At 48.0% G+C, this 13,778-nt stretch overlaps 3 long non-coding RNA genes across 3 annotated transcripts; 1 reads left to right on the top strand and 2 right to left on the bottom strand.

Moving 5' to 3' along the window:
* Nucleotides 1-981: 981 nt before the first annotated feature.
* On the bottom strand, nucleotides 982-2,211 carry LOC121668826. Its single transcript, XR_006017567.1, has 2 exons — nucleotides 2,128-2,211; nucleotides 982-1,689 (listed from the first exon to the last, which is right to left on the bottom strand). It is a non-coding gene; the product is annotated as an uncharacterized LOC121668826 (long non-coding RNA).
* Nucleotides 2,212-5,862: 3,651 nt separating this feature from the next.
* Nucleotides 5,863-7,720, top strand: LOC121668825. Its single transcript, XR_006017566.1, has 2 exons — nucleotides 5,863-6,925; nucleotides 7,485-7,720. It is a non-coding gene; the product is annotated as an uncharacterized LOC121668825 (long non-coding RNA).
* A 3,321-nt stretch (nucleotides 7,721-11,041) lies between these two features.
* Nucleotides 11,042-11,781, bottom strand: LOC121668827. The gene is made up of 2 exons (XR_006017568.1): nucleotides 11,490-11,781; nucleotides 11,042-11,382 (listed from the first exon to the last, which is right to left on the bottom strand). It is a non-coding gene; the product is annotated as an uncharacterized LOC121668827 (long non-coding RNA).
* Between the last annotated feature and the right edge of the window lie 1,997 nt (nucleotides 11,782-13,778).

Raw genomic sequence — 13,778 nt, 5'->3', positions numbered from 1 at the left:
ATGAATGGGCCATCTCTGAAGATGGATGGGCCATCTCTGGTTCCTGGAACAGTTATTTTTAGTTCCCGGAATGTCCGATTCCTTATCAGCTGAGATGTAGATATCAGAAGGTGGTGATCAAGTCGTCATGGTGTCAATGTCGCGGTGCTAAGATCCAACCCCACCTGAGTGGAATCCTCACTTGTTGATTACATCTGTGAGAGAACTTCTTTTAGTGTTGTGAAATTTTTCTCTCAGCCAGGCTGGTGGAGGGATTTTGAAACTCTCTCTCTGCATGGTCTTATTACATTTCAGTTTTATACATAATAGCACGAATTACATACTTTATTTATAACAAATGTATTGTGATGTTGGTTTTTTTCACGTTCCTTAATGTCAGAAAAGCTTTGCCTGGGTTCTGTAATGTAATGCTGTAGAATGTCTGTAGTTTGGGTGACAGTTTGGGAAGGATGGGGGGGGTCTTCACATTCCTGGAAAATCTTATCAGAAGAAAAGAACCTGAAACCAGACGGAATGGAGCCAAGGAAAAAGATAAGACTGATAAGATGATACTCAGCAACTCCAAAGAATTAAAGAATGATGCATGATGGTGATGAATACGAAATAAGCGATGTACTTTTAAAGTGTCTTTTCCTTTGTTTTTTCCTGAGTCCAATACAGAGCTGGTTTCTCGGGGACCCACCAGGTAAAAGTTCCATTACTGACCTTCTATCTCTTACAGGGAGTATTTCCTACTTTGTAAAGGAAATTGTTCCCGGTACGCCAGAGACACTCCTCTCCTATCACTGTTGAACTCAGTACCCACCCTGCTGCTCTGTTTTCTCCCCTTATCCTTGTCCGATTCCACTTAAGGAGTTCCACTGGGCTCAAACTCCTGCCTTTCCATGGCCATTCCTCTGTCATCAGAGGCCCTCCACAGACCCAAGAGTTGGTTACATTCAGCTCCTTACCTATCCTTTCCCCTAATTCCACAAACAGGTATTTTTTCTCAATTTTGAGATTTCATTTTTTTAATTGTTGTTTGAGTTTCACATACATGTCTTGAATTGGGGTCGATACAGAGTTAGATTGTTGTGCTGGCTTTGCCTCTTTATTTACTAGTTGTTCTTTTACTAAGCTTGAGACTTTATTCCCAACAATATATGTGAAACAAATCCATCTTTCCCCTTTTGGACATTTACTTCCCAGCCTGCTCCCACTCATTCCTAGGTTTTCTACAATCCAGTACTTTTCCCCATTTTGCATACAGTTTTCTACTTTGGAGGGGTTGTAGCAGAGACTGTTGACATGGGTACATGCAATGAAAAAGGAACCTGGGTGTTTTCCATGTCCAGCTGTTGGTAACACCCATGGCGTGGCTGTGTCGGTATCCCCAGAGGGCAGAGACAAAAGAGGAGTGACAGATAAAGGAATAACAGAGGTCCCATATGGCCGATACCTCCACCCCCCGTGCCTATGGGGCTGCTGCCCACAGCAGGGGTATGTGATCTTCTTGGTGGCAGCTACAGTGGGCATCGGGCCTTGCCCTCTATTTCCTCATCACTTCCTTTTCGCTGATTTCCAGGCAAATTGCTTTTGACACTTCTTAATTGCAGCTTCCCACCGTTCCTCAGGTATCTCCCATTCAACAGGCACTAGTAATTCCCATCCCCAAAGCAGGGTTACTGTTTCAGCTGTTCTTTGCTCTGCCTGGATGTGGAATAGATTTGGCGTTGGACACTTCGTGCAGTGAGAGTGTCGTTTCTGTGAACTACAATAGCAATATTTTATCAGTCTAGACATTTACATTTAACCCAGCTAGCATGTCCAGTAATGGGATGAATTAGACAGGGTATGTGGTATGGCACTGTTGGAGGTAGCAATTCCTCCTCCTTTTTGAATAAATCACAGGCTAAGGGCAGAATATGAGAACCCTCAGCCCAAAATAGTCCTGATCCTCCTGTTTGGAGTGGAAGGATTCCTCCCCAAGGAGGGTATCGGAGGTGTCTCAGGACTTGTCCAGGCAACACTTGAAACCACTGCTATAAGCTTGGCCTTATTTCCCAATCAGGTGTGATTCTTGGTGCATCTCTTGGATCATTTGGGTTTTCTCAGTGCATTAACCCCCAGTTCCCTCTTAAGAGTTACCTTGGTATCCCCAGGCTTAGATGTTCTAGTCCACTCCTTAGGTTCCTGCACTGGTCCTTTGATTCTGCTGCCGTGGATCCACCCTCGCTCCTTGGCCCGGATCGCTGCCTCAGTTGTCAGTAGCACCTGAAAAGGACCTTTCCCTTGTGCAGCTAAAGATTGCTCTTTTTCCACATTTTACTAACACCCACTGTTATGTTATGTTATGTTATGGATTTTAAAGTCTAAAGGGGTGGTTTGAGGGATTATCCCTTTGAACCACAAATCTTCAAGGGTCCTTGCAATTGTGTTGACATATTCTTTAACACTCATTCCCCTAATTCATAGGTAGCAGTTTCATGTTGGGTGTTCAAAGAGGGTAACCCAAACTACAGGAAAAGGGTTCATGAAGGATGTCTGGACTTCAGGCAGCTCTCTTGAAAGCTGTTTATTGCATAGGAAAAGTCACAGCATTTCAGGGAGGGGGTATCCAGAGCCAGCCCTACAGCTGTCAGCCACAGCTTGTAGGCATAACTGAAGCCGCTTTCTGTTCAAGAGAGCATTGTACACCTTTCTTTGCTGAGTATCCCAAGACATAACAACCAACAAGCACCAGACACAACACCTTTACATTTGCCTATAGTCTATCCTAGGTACTACCACCACCATACTGTACATATCCTATAGAACCCCAGAGTCACCACCATCCAATCACAAGAGCAAGCAAGCTACAACTGAAGCTCACAATGGAACACTCTCAGACCTCTCTTCTTCCTGCCACATCAACATTCCTTGTCTGTCTGCCATAGCTCTCTTCCTGGCAAAAACATGTTTTCTATTTACTTCTGCTCTTCCTGAGACCCACCCACCTGGTGAAAAACATGTCCTTGTTTGCAGTCAAGGAAACTAACCACAAAAATCTCCTTCCAACTGATCTCCAACCTTTGTCCTCTCACCCATTCAGTGATCAATGTTTCAGCAAACATCTTCCACTCTACATCAAAACCTGCTTTCATTTCTGTCCCATCCTCAGGCTCCACACTCAGAGATCTCTCGGCCGAGCCCACATATCTGCAAAACTTTCTTACCAAACTTTCATCTTCAACACCAACCATCATTTCGTAAGGTGACACTCTCAGGTCTGACCTGGTTGTGTCTGAACTCTCAATAAAGCCAGAGGTTGGCATTTTACCCATGACATTTGAGTTTCAATTATTAATTCAGTTAAGGTTTTCTTTAAAGTTTGTTTCATCCTCTCTACCCGTCCTGAACTCTGTGGGTGCCATGGGGTATGTAGTTCTCATTTTATTCTTAAGGCTTGAGTTAGTTGCTGTAAAACTTTTGATGTAAAGTGTGTCTATCTTAGTAATCATTCCATACCTGGGAATAATTTGTTCTAAGAGGGTTTTACATTCTACATTGGCTGTGGCTCTGACACTGGGAACAGCTTCCACCCAATGGGTAAGATGGTCTGTTATTACTAACAAGAATTTCCACCTCTGCACTTGGGGGAGTTCAGTAAAGTCCACGTGGATATTTTGAAATGGTTGGAGAGCCAACTCACGACCTCCTGAAGTTGTTTTTCTCATCACCTTCTTATTTACTTTTTGGCAAACTATACATCTTTCAGTTATTTGTTTAGCCAACCCATAGATTCCAGTGCACCCATAATTCCTTAGAAAGTGATCACACAAAGCCTTAGTACCCCAATGAGTTTTTGATGCATGTTTTCTAATATTTTTCTGGTGAGTGACTTATGAAGTAACTGCCTTCCGTCAGGAAGTTTCCATTTTCCACATTTGTCTGGCCTTCCCCCCCTTCTTCCTTCATTCTTTTTCCTCTGTTTCACTGAATTTTGGAGTCTCCAATTTTTCGCTCTTCGAGGTCAAAATTAACACAACCCTTTTTATCCCATTCTCTGCAGCATCCTCAGCCCCCCTGATCTGCCAAACTCCCTCCTCCCATCTCTGAGGCCATCCCCCCGCTGTCCCCCCTATGTACCACAGCTCTCTCTTCAGGCAATTCCAATGCCTCTAAAACCTCCAAAACAAGTCTCCCATGCATGAGCCCCTTTCCCTCTGAACCAAGCAATCCCCTTTCTTCCCAGATTTTCCCAAAGGCATGCACCCCTCCAAAAGCGTACCTTGAATCAGTAGATGTATTTTTCTTCTTGTGTGCTAAATATTCCAGTGTGCATTGTCCCCCCATCAACTAAAGCCTACCCTGACATTCTTTTTCCTTGGACACATCTGGAAGAACCGTCTCCAGATATTATTTCCTACGGAAAGGGCTCGTTCCTCGAGATGGAACTTTGCTGTTTTGCTTCTCCTTTCAGAGGAGCAGCAGAAGCGGTCGCTGCCAGGGGAACGGTGCAGGCGAGGGAGGGAGGGGGGGTAGGAGGTGGGAATCCTCTCGGAGGCCGATTCCTGCAGGAGCGGGGGAGCAAAGGCGGAGGCTGCTGCCGGCACCGCCAAGGGCACCAGCGCTTGGGGCCGGTACCAGAGGCTGGCGTGGAGCCTCTGCACGGGTCCACAGCAGCCACGGCGCCAGGAGGCCGAGCTGCCGGCGGGCCCAGCGCGGCCCAGCGCGGCCCGCGGCCGAAGCCGGGTTCAATGGAGCCGCGGCAGAGAACGCAGCGGGGGCAGGGGCTGCTGGAACGGCCGCGGACAGCGGGAGCGGGGCCGGAGCCGGGACTGGGGCCGGGGCGGGGCCGGGGCGGGCCCCAAAAGCGGCGGGCTGGGCTGGTGTGGAGCGGAGAGCCGGGCTAGGGATGGGCACAGGGACACCGAAAGCGGCGGGCTCTCGCTCTGGCACATGGATGGCCGGGATCATCTCCTCCTTCCCACAGGGAAGGAGTTGGGTTTAAATTCGAGACACAAACTTGGACAAAATTGAATGTCTGAGGTGTGTAAGAATAAGGGAAAATCGTCTCAGATCTTCAGCTGCCTTTGTTTCCTGCCCTGTAACTCTTCACTCCCTGAAATGACTCAGAACACCTGGGGATGAAGGCACCGTGTTGAAGGCTGCAGAATTCTCCCTGTTCTCCCTCGACTTTTCCAGGACCTGAGCATGTCAGGAGCCTTGCAGCCCATTCCAATGCTTGACAGCCCTTTCCATGGAGGATTTTTTCCCAATGTCCACCGTGCCCCTCCCCTGGCCCAGCCTGAGGCCGTTCCCTCTCCTCCTGTCCCTGTTCCCTTCGAGCAGAGCCCGACCCCCCCCAGCTGCCCCCTCCTGTCAGGGAATTCCAGAGAGAGAAAAGGTCTCTCTGGAGCCTCCTTTTCTCCCGGCTGAGCCCCTGGGAGAGCAGGGATTGAGCAGGTGTGGTGGCTGAGGTGCTCCAGCTTTAAGGTCTCACTCTGAGAGCACTCTGAGTTTGTTTCCAGGCTGGAAATGGTGCCTGGAATTTGGGTGGCCAACGGGGATCTCGAGGATCTGAGGTGGCAGCTGGGAGAGAAACCTGCTGCTCAAATGGCACTGGAGGTTATTTCCCTCTCTCTGGAATCTCTGTCAATTAAGAGCCCAGTCTTCTCCGGGGCTGCAGTTGAATTATTTGCTTTCACCTCTGATCTGCCCGAGGTGGAGCGAACTCCTCTGGAGCTGGCAAACGCCAACAGATCCCATCTCCGCAGGGTTAAGGGATGGAATTGTATTTCTCTTAATCTATTTTGACCGGGAAGTTGGGATTTTCCCCCTCTTCCTGATCCCTGTTTCTCCTTTCTCGAGTCTTGAGTTGTTTTGGGGAGCAGGAGGTTCAGGGCTGTGCCCCCGAGGCAGCTCTGGCTGTGTGAACACAGCAACTTTCTGCAAGTTAAATCTGCTGCTATTTCTGTATTTGAAAAGGAGCTGAAATGCCAGTGGTGATGTAATGTTCATTTACATTTAGGGTCTGTTTCTATTTGTTTTTGCTCCTATTAACTGCATCTTGATTCCAACAGTTTGGGTTTTTTTTTTTACCCGCTGAGGCTCTCTTTGCTGTGAACAGCTCGTTTTTTACTTCAAGCCTGCCAGATTTCCTGCCTTATTGAGTCCATAAATGAAGAAGAATGACAGGTAGAAGGGGAAATGGATGTCTCCTCCCCAAGGGAAGGCTCCTAAATTGGATAGGAGCCGTTTCTCTAGGAACTGCTGCCTCTGATTGCCGCTGGAATGGCTCTGGAAGGAGCTTAGAGGGGATCATTCACCTCGGCTTTGTCCTGGGTGTGCAGAGCTGGGGAGATGCTTTGGGGCTGAGAGATTTCCTGTGCCATCTTCCATGAACATGAAGAGAGGTGGATTAAAAGTGCCTGCAGAGCTGTGATGTGCAGCCTGTGGCTCCCTGCTCCCACTGCTGCTCCTCTGAAGGAGTTTCTCAGCCCCAGAGCAGGAGAAAAAGGCAGAAAATCATGGAATCCTGGGGTTGTTGAGGCTGGCAAAGGCCTTTAGCATCATCAAGTCCAAACATCAACCACCACCATGGTCACATCAACCCATGACCTCAAGTGCCATGTATTTATCCATACATATTTATCCATACATATTTGTCTCTATATTTATCCATGTATTTACCCATGTATTTATCCCTATATTTACCCATGTATTTACCCATGTATTTTATGAACACTCAAGTGCCATATCCATGTATTTTATGAGCACTTCCAGGGTTGGTGACTCCACCACTGCCCTGGGCAGCTGTTCCAGCGCTGGACAACCCTTCCCATGCTGGGCCAGGAGATGGATTCTGGAAATCCAGACTCCGAGGAGCAGGGGATTAAGGCAGCATTGGATTCCTTTATTCTCCCAGAAGGATAAAGGAGATTTATCCCCAGACGAACCAGAGGTGATCACACTGAGGTCATCAGTGGGATTTCTTCCTTACTCCCACAAATACCCACTGGGGTGACAGAGTTCCCTACAAGGGTGGTGTTGGAAGGAGCTGCTGGAATGTTTTGCTGTTCATTGGGATCCACAGGATGTTTGGTGTCTCTCAGAGTTGTTCCAGGCTCTCCACAGACCCAAACACTCCTCACACTTCTCCTCAGAGTAGAGAGGTTTCCCAGAGTGCTGGTTTTTAATTTCAGATGCTGGGATAACGACACAGCTTCAGGAGGCAGGAGACTCATTGTGCTGTGCCTCAGTCCAGGCAGGGACAACCCCCAGCTAATAAAAACCTCTTTAAAGCACAAAAAGTCCCATTAAACTGATATTATAAAGGCTGCAAATTGAAGCAGGCCTCAATCAGAAAGCAGCAGAATTTAATTCCCCCCCCTTGCCCATTTGCATGACGATCTCCTTCCTAATTGCCCATCCACGCTTTTCCCACAGAAGGGCTGTCCCGAGGTTGGAGATGGTTCCAGCTTTATGGAGCTTGGAGCTTTATCTGGTTTTACTTTTTACAGAGCACAGAACCCGAGAGTGGCAACTGCTTTCCTCTTGTTCCTCTGTGGCAGTGAACTGCTCTTCCCAAGGACGGCTGCAGGAATTCTCAGGCAGCAGAACGTATGGAATGCCAGGCACGCTACAGAATTCCAGTGGGAGCGGCAGGAACTTCTGTTCTTTACTGGCAGGGCTGTGCCATGAAGGGGAGCTCAGAGATATCGGTCAGCTCAGGGAATGAGCCTGGCTCATGGTAAGGAAATTCGCTGTGCAGTTACTTTGGGCCCTTTCTCCTCCTTCTCCTTCTCCTTCTCCTTCTCCTTCTCCTTCTCCTTCTCCTTCTCCTTCTCCCTCTCTTCCCAACACCGGTTCCAGACCTCAGTATAATCCATGTTCCCACAGCCTGACCTTGCAGTTTTCCCAGCTTAGCAGCCCCAGCAACACTTGCAGCCTCTTTGTCTGGACTTTGTCTTGCTGAAATCTCCCTTTGTTGATCCTTTGCTGCCTCACCTTTTATCCAGCAATAACGTGCAGTGGGTGGAAGCTTCTCAGAGTTCCCTCCCTGTTCCACTGGAAACATTCCCGAGTGGAAGCAGCTGCACTGCCCATCAGCACTTCTCTGCTTTTAGGGGTGGTTGAGGCATGAAGGATGCAACAAATGGAGTTGGCTCCAAGGGGATGAAATGCTCCCCGTGAGGCTGCTCAGAGAGCTGGAGCTGAGGAATCCGGGTGGGAATCACTGCAGGAAAAAGGAAGGAAAAGAGAGCAGAGGAACAGGGATGCAATTCCAACCTCTCCAAGGACTGGCATGGGCACATTCACCATCACCATTTAATCTAGACACGATTTCTTCTTTGCCTCTGGCTGCCAGGAGCAGGATGAGCAGTTTAATTAGTTTAAATAGTGAATAGTTTAATTAGCTGGAAGAGACTGGATCAATAGCTGCTTAAACAAACAACTGGCTCCCTGTTTCCAAGCTTGGATGTAGTTTTGGAAGGTTCCTGGCAATTTGGCAGGGATTAGTGATGCTGAGAATGTGCTTTTTTGTGGGTTGGGGCTTTTACTCCTGTTCACGTGGCCGCTTTTTCTTGTTGCGTGGAAAACAGGAGGGAAAGAGCAACCACGGGAGGAATTCCACTCTTGCTGCTTCAAGGGATGGATCAGGAAGGGAACAGGCTGCAGGGAATTTGGAGTGCAAACTGAGATCTCTCCGATATTTTCGGCTCAGTCAGTCCATCGGTGCTTGGTGGCTGTTTAGGCCACGTGCAAGGTGAATGATGGTGCACATCGCAGAGCTGCTGGTGGCTCCTTCCCCTGCCCGGCTGTCAGTCACCCTGCAGGGTGCTGGAGCAGCGTGCCAGAGGCCACGGATCCTATGGATCCCATGGGTCCCAGGGGCGTGATCAGGAGCCTGAGCCTGCTGGCCACTCCTTGCTCTCTCTTATCCTGACTTTTCAGCTCTGCAGCGAAGCCAGCTCGAGCTTTTCAACCCTTAGAAACCCAGGGAACTTTCATGTCTGCTCTCAGATCTGGGATTTAAATCCAGCCCTTATCAAAGCACCCCGTGACCAGGCAGGCCCTGAATCCCAGCAGGGATCTGATAAAGAGGGACCTGACATCCTGAAGAAAACCTTTGAAATCCTGCTGGGATTGATTTGTATCCATAATGGAGCCCAGAGCTCTCTGCCAGGGAGAGATGAAGCTGCTCCTTTGCTTTATCATCCTCAGGCCCTTCCCAGCTTTGAGGGAAATTCACTCCCTCTTCAAGCCCCAAAATCATGGAAAAGTTCCTTTGTATCCTTCTCTCCACAGCCCCTACGTGGATTAACCAACTTTTCCGAGCTGATTAATGGTTTGACAGAAGAACTGCCTGGAGAGCAGCTGAATTCCCACAGCAAAATTCCTGACTGAGGGAAACGACCTTGGGTTCCTCCCCTTCCCGTAAAGCCTGGGAAATCTGGGAAAATCACAGCTCCAAAGGAGCTGCTCCCCTCGCCCCCGGATTCAAAGAGAAACGGAGAAACACTCGAGGAAGTTTTGAGATAAAACCACTGCAGAGAAAATTGAAATGAGCCCTTCGGCCCTTTTTTTGTGTGGTATTTAGGATGCAAGGGAAAGAAGGGCTGAGTAATCCCTGGGATTAGGGAACAGCACGGCTGAGGTCCCAGATTTCGAGGCCAGGTAATGGCTGGAACAAAACATTAATATGGACTTTTCTTTAAAAGCAAAAGCTTTGAAAATTAGGAATAGAACAGAAACTCTCATTAATTCAGGACTGTACAGAGCCTAAAGCCTCCTTAGGTTTTCAGCTCAAAGCAACTTTCTTTTACATGGGGCCATAAACAGATTTTTTCTGGCTTTTTAAAGCTGTTTCCTCTACTAAAATCCATTCAGCTGTCAATCCATCCTCCCTCAGAAGGTGTCAGTGCAATCTACCTGAAATTTAAAAAAAAGCCCAGGGAAGAAGATCTTATCTCCCAGATGGAGAATGGGACAGGAGGAATAATAAAAGTGAAAGTGATTCACCAGGACTGGTGATGAAAAAATCCGTGATGGAATCAAGATTAGGGTCTTAATCTGCTCCCTTCTTTCCACCTTGCCCCAGATCTGGGGCAGCTCTTGCTGGGCTGGATCCAGGATCACTGAAAGCAAAGTGCCAAAGGCTTCCAGGAACTTCAAACTCAGAAAAAATCCCCCCAGCTCTGCCTGAAATAGGAATATTGGGTTTAAAATGGGCCTTTTGTTACAGGGCTGGAATTAGGGAGTCACCTAGCAAGGACTGAAAACACATCTGAGGATCAGCAGAGGAAAAAGCAGCTTTTTCCTGCTGTCTGCAGGTCAGAGCTCTTTAAATTGGGGCTGTTAAATGTCCCTGGCCACAGGAGATTGGGGAAGCAGAAGTGAAGGGAAAAAATCCTCTTTATTCCCTGATTGGTCCCTGAGCTTGGGCTGCTCCAAAATGCAACCCCAGAAAAAGAAGAAGCAGAGAGAGGGAATTTGTGCCTGCAGGGAGGGGCCTAAAGCCTCCTTAGGTTTTCAGCTCAAAGCAACTTTCTTTTTCATGGGGCCATAAACAGATTTTGAACTGCCTTTTTCACCTTCCTTCCTTTGTTCATTTTTACCTTTCTACCTTTGTTGGTTTCTGTAGCAGCTTGGAAAAAACCAAACAGAGACCACTGTTTCTTCAGGCAGGATCTCTCTTTATTACACAAGCCCCAGTATTTCTGTGTTTCTATTTTGGGAAAGTTTTAAGAGAGTTTTGGCAATGGGCACAGGGAAAGACAAAACAGATCCATGCCCACACACTTGTCAGGGCAGACTTTCTGCCCCTTCTAGGCCACAGACATGAAACCCCCCGGCTTTCTGGGAGGTGAAGGAAGAACAGTCACACCTGGTGCTTCTACCTGTAGCCATTTGCCTGCTCTGCATCTTTCCCGAGAGAGCAGAAGGCCCTTAGCAAGGTGAAGATCAATGGAACAAGTTGCTCTCCCACTCAAGGCTGGAATGGCTGCTGCCAGCCTCTGCACTTTCTGCCTCTCCAACTTCCTCCCTTTGTTCATTTCTGCCTTTTTAACTTTCTACCTTTGTTTGGTTCTGACTCTCTACCTTTCTATTTTTCTACCTTTGTTGCTTTCTACCTTTCTAAATTTCTAACTTGACATGTTTGTTTGTTTCTACCATTTGAACTTTCTATCTTTCCATCTTTCTTCATTTCTAACTTTCTACATTTCTACCTTTGTTCATTTCTACGTTTCTACCTTTCTACATTTGTTCATTTCTACCATTCTGACCTTCTGCCTTTCTGCCTTTTTCGTTTTTACTTTTATGACTTTGTACCACCTTTCTAAGTTTTCTCTCTTTTTACCTTTGTTCATTTTTACCTTTGGTAGTTTCTAACTTTCTACATTTCTGACTTTCTCTCTTTGTTTCTACTTTTCTGACTTTCTACATTTCTAACTCTCTACTTTTGCTTGTTTCTACCTTTCTACATTCCTACCATTTTTGTTGCTACCTTTCTAACTTTCTACCTTTGTTTGTTTCTAACTTTCTAGATTTGTCCCTTTCTGCCTTTGTTTGTAACTTGGAAACTTTATACCTTTGTTTTTTCCCCCATTTTTACCTTTCTAACTTTGTTTGTTTCTAACACTCTGCATTTCTAACTTTGTGCCTTTCTAAATTTGTTTTTTACTTTCTAACTTTTACCTTTCTAACCTTGTTTCTAACCTTCTTGTTAGAGAAGTTCCCTCAGGCCCAGAGGGAAGCCAAAGCATTAGGTGTGAATTAAAACCTTTGGACAAGCTGACATCCATGAAGCCACACCAAAATGAAATAGAAATACAGATTTTTAACTTTTAGTAGAAATAGATGCTAAGTGCCTTAAACATGAAAAAGCTGTAGCAGAGATCTTAAACACAGCTCTTGCTGCAGCAGTGTTACCTTTTCACAGAATTCTTTACTTTAGACAAAATCTAGATAGAATTACACTGTTCACATGTTTTAGATGGAGTGTTCACATACAGTTTCAATCAGCTCTTATTGTTTATGTGCAAATCTGTGTAGTACAGATGTAACACTTGTGTGAGGCTTATGACTGTTAGAATTAGACCAGGATGGGTTAAGGAAAAGAAAACTAGAATGGTGTGTTAATCTTACTGGTCAATTAACAAATAGAATCCACACTTCTGTAAGAAAAAGTACAGTGTATGGAGCATATAGAAGAAGCTGGTTTTGCCTGCTGCTGCTGCTTGGCTTTATCATGTAACCCCATTCGAACTCTGCCTTCAAGACAGCTGTGAGACCGTGAAATAAAGAACTTAGCAGAGCAGCAGCCTCCTCTGCTCTTTCACCCTGGTCCGAGAAGGAAGGGTGGTACCCTGTCAAAGGCTCAACACTTGCCTTTCTGAGTTTGTTTCTAAATTTCTACCTTTCTAATTTTGTTTGTTTCTATTTTTTTTGTTTCTAACTTTGGTTAACTTTCTACCTTTAGAAATTTGTTTGTTTCTTGTATTTTACCTCTTTGTTTGTTTATAAATTTCTGCCGTTGTAACTTTGTTTCTAACTTTCTACTTTTTAAATTTCATTTGTTTTTAACTTTTTACCATTCCTCCCAGCGAGGGATGTGTGCAGAATACTAAAACCTGTTAAGTTTTTCATTTTTACATCTATAGGCAAATGCTACTGATTTAGATGTAAATTCATTTTGAAATGAGCCAGCCCTCTCTCTCTACTCTGTCGCATACAGGAATATAAGAAGCTGGGAATAGAGATCAGCAAGTTTTGAGAATAACGAGCCGGCGTTTTTCTGTAGGAAGGAAAGAAGCAAGTGCCTGGCCCCAGGAGCCGAGACGCTCGGGCTGCAGGAGCTGCAGAGCGCCCAGAGCCGGCTTTTCCCTCTGCTCTGTCCCTGCCCCCGGGCTGAGCTGGGCGGCGCTGCTGCCGCCTGGTGGCGAGAGCGCGGCACTGCCGCCCCCGACACGGCGCCCCGGCGCTGCTGCCGCCCGGTGCCGGCTGAGCCGAGAGGGCGGCGGCCTCGGTGGCTGCCGAGCGTGGCAAGGGCGAGGAGCGGGAGCGAGCGGGGCTGGGTCTGTCAGCGGAGAGGAGGGGCGAAGGGCGGTTCGGAGCGCCGAGGGACACGGCCGTGCGTGAGCGGGGCTACAGCTATGGAAAGGAGTGGGCGCCGTGCGGGGCGGCGACCGCGAGGAATGACAGCGTGGGGGGCGGCCTGGCGGGGCCGGTTTTGCCGGGCAGCAGAGGCGCGGTCGCAGCGCGACCCGGGCGGGGAGCACCGGGCGGGCGCGGTCAGAATCGAGCCGCCCGCGTGTCGCTCTCAAGGAGGCAGCTCGGAAAGGAAGGCGCAGTTGGGCGCTCTCGGGACGGCGTTAAGTGACCTTGCAGAGGGTGGTTTACACTTCCGCCACACTCAAGATGGCAGACGCAATAGGCCCCTGCTAGAGGTGCCCCTGCGAGAGGTGTCCCTGCCGATGCCTGCCGCCGGTCGTGGAGCAGTCGCCCGCCTCCGGCGCCGCTGACCCCACCAGCGGTGTCCTCGCACCGGGAAGCACCGCGGAAAATCGCGCGGAAAGCACGGGGCCGGCATCGGAGTCCGGGCCGGATTCAGGCAGCCGAATAGACAGAAGCCCTTGTGAGGGGCGGCGGGGGCCCTAAGTGTACCACACTAAAGATGGCGGCTCGACCGGAAATGGCTTCTGCCAGCACCCAAGATGGCGGCGAAGGGAGGAAGTTACGTCACCGCCACACTAAAGATGGCGGTCGTGTACGCTGTTTTCTGACCTTCTCAATATGGCGGCAGGGAAGCC

Source organism: Corvus kubaryi, unplaced genomic scaffold (assembly GCF_017639235.1).
Source record: "Corvus kubaryi isolate FWS band 111438036 unplaced genomic scaffold, C.kubaryi_AGA036_p1.0 37387, whole genome shotgun sequence".
Classification (NCBI taxonomy): Eukaryota; Metazoa; Chordata; class Aves; order Passeriformes; family Corvidae; genus Corvus; species Corvus kubaryi.
This window is presented reverse-complemented; position numbering and strand designations above follow the sequence as displayed.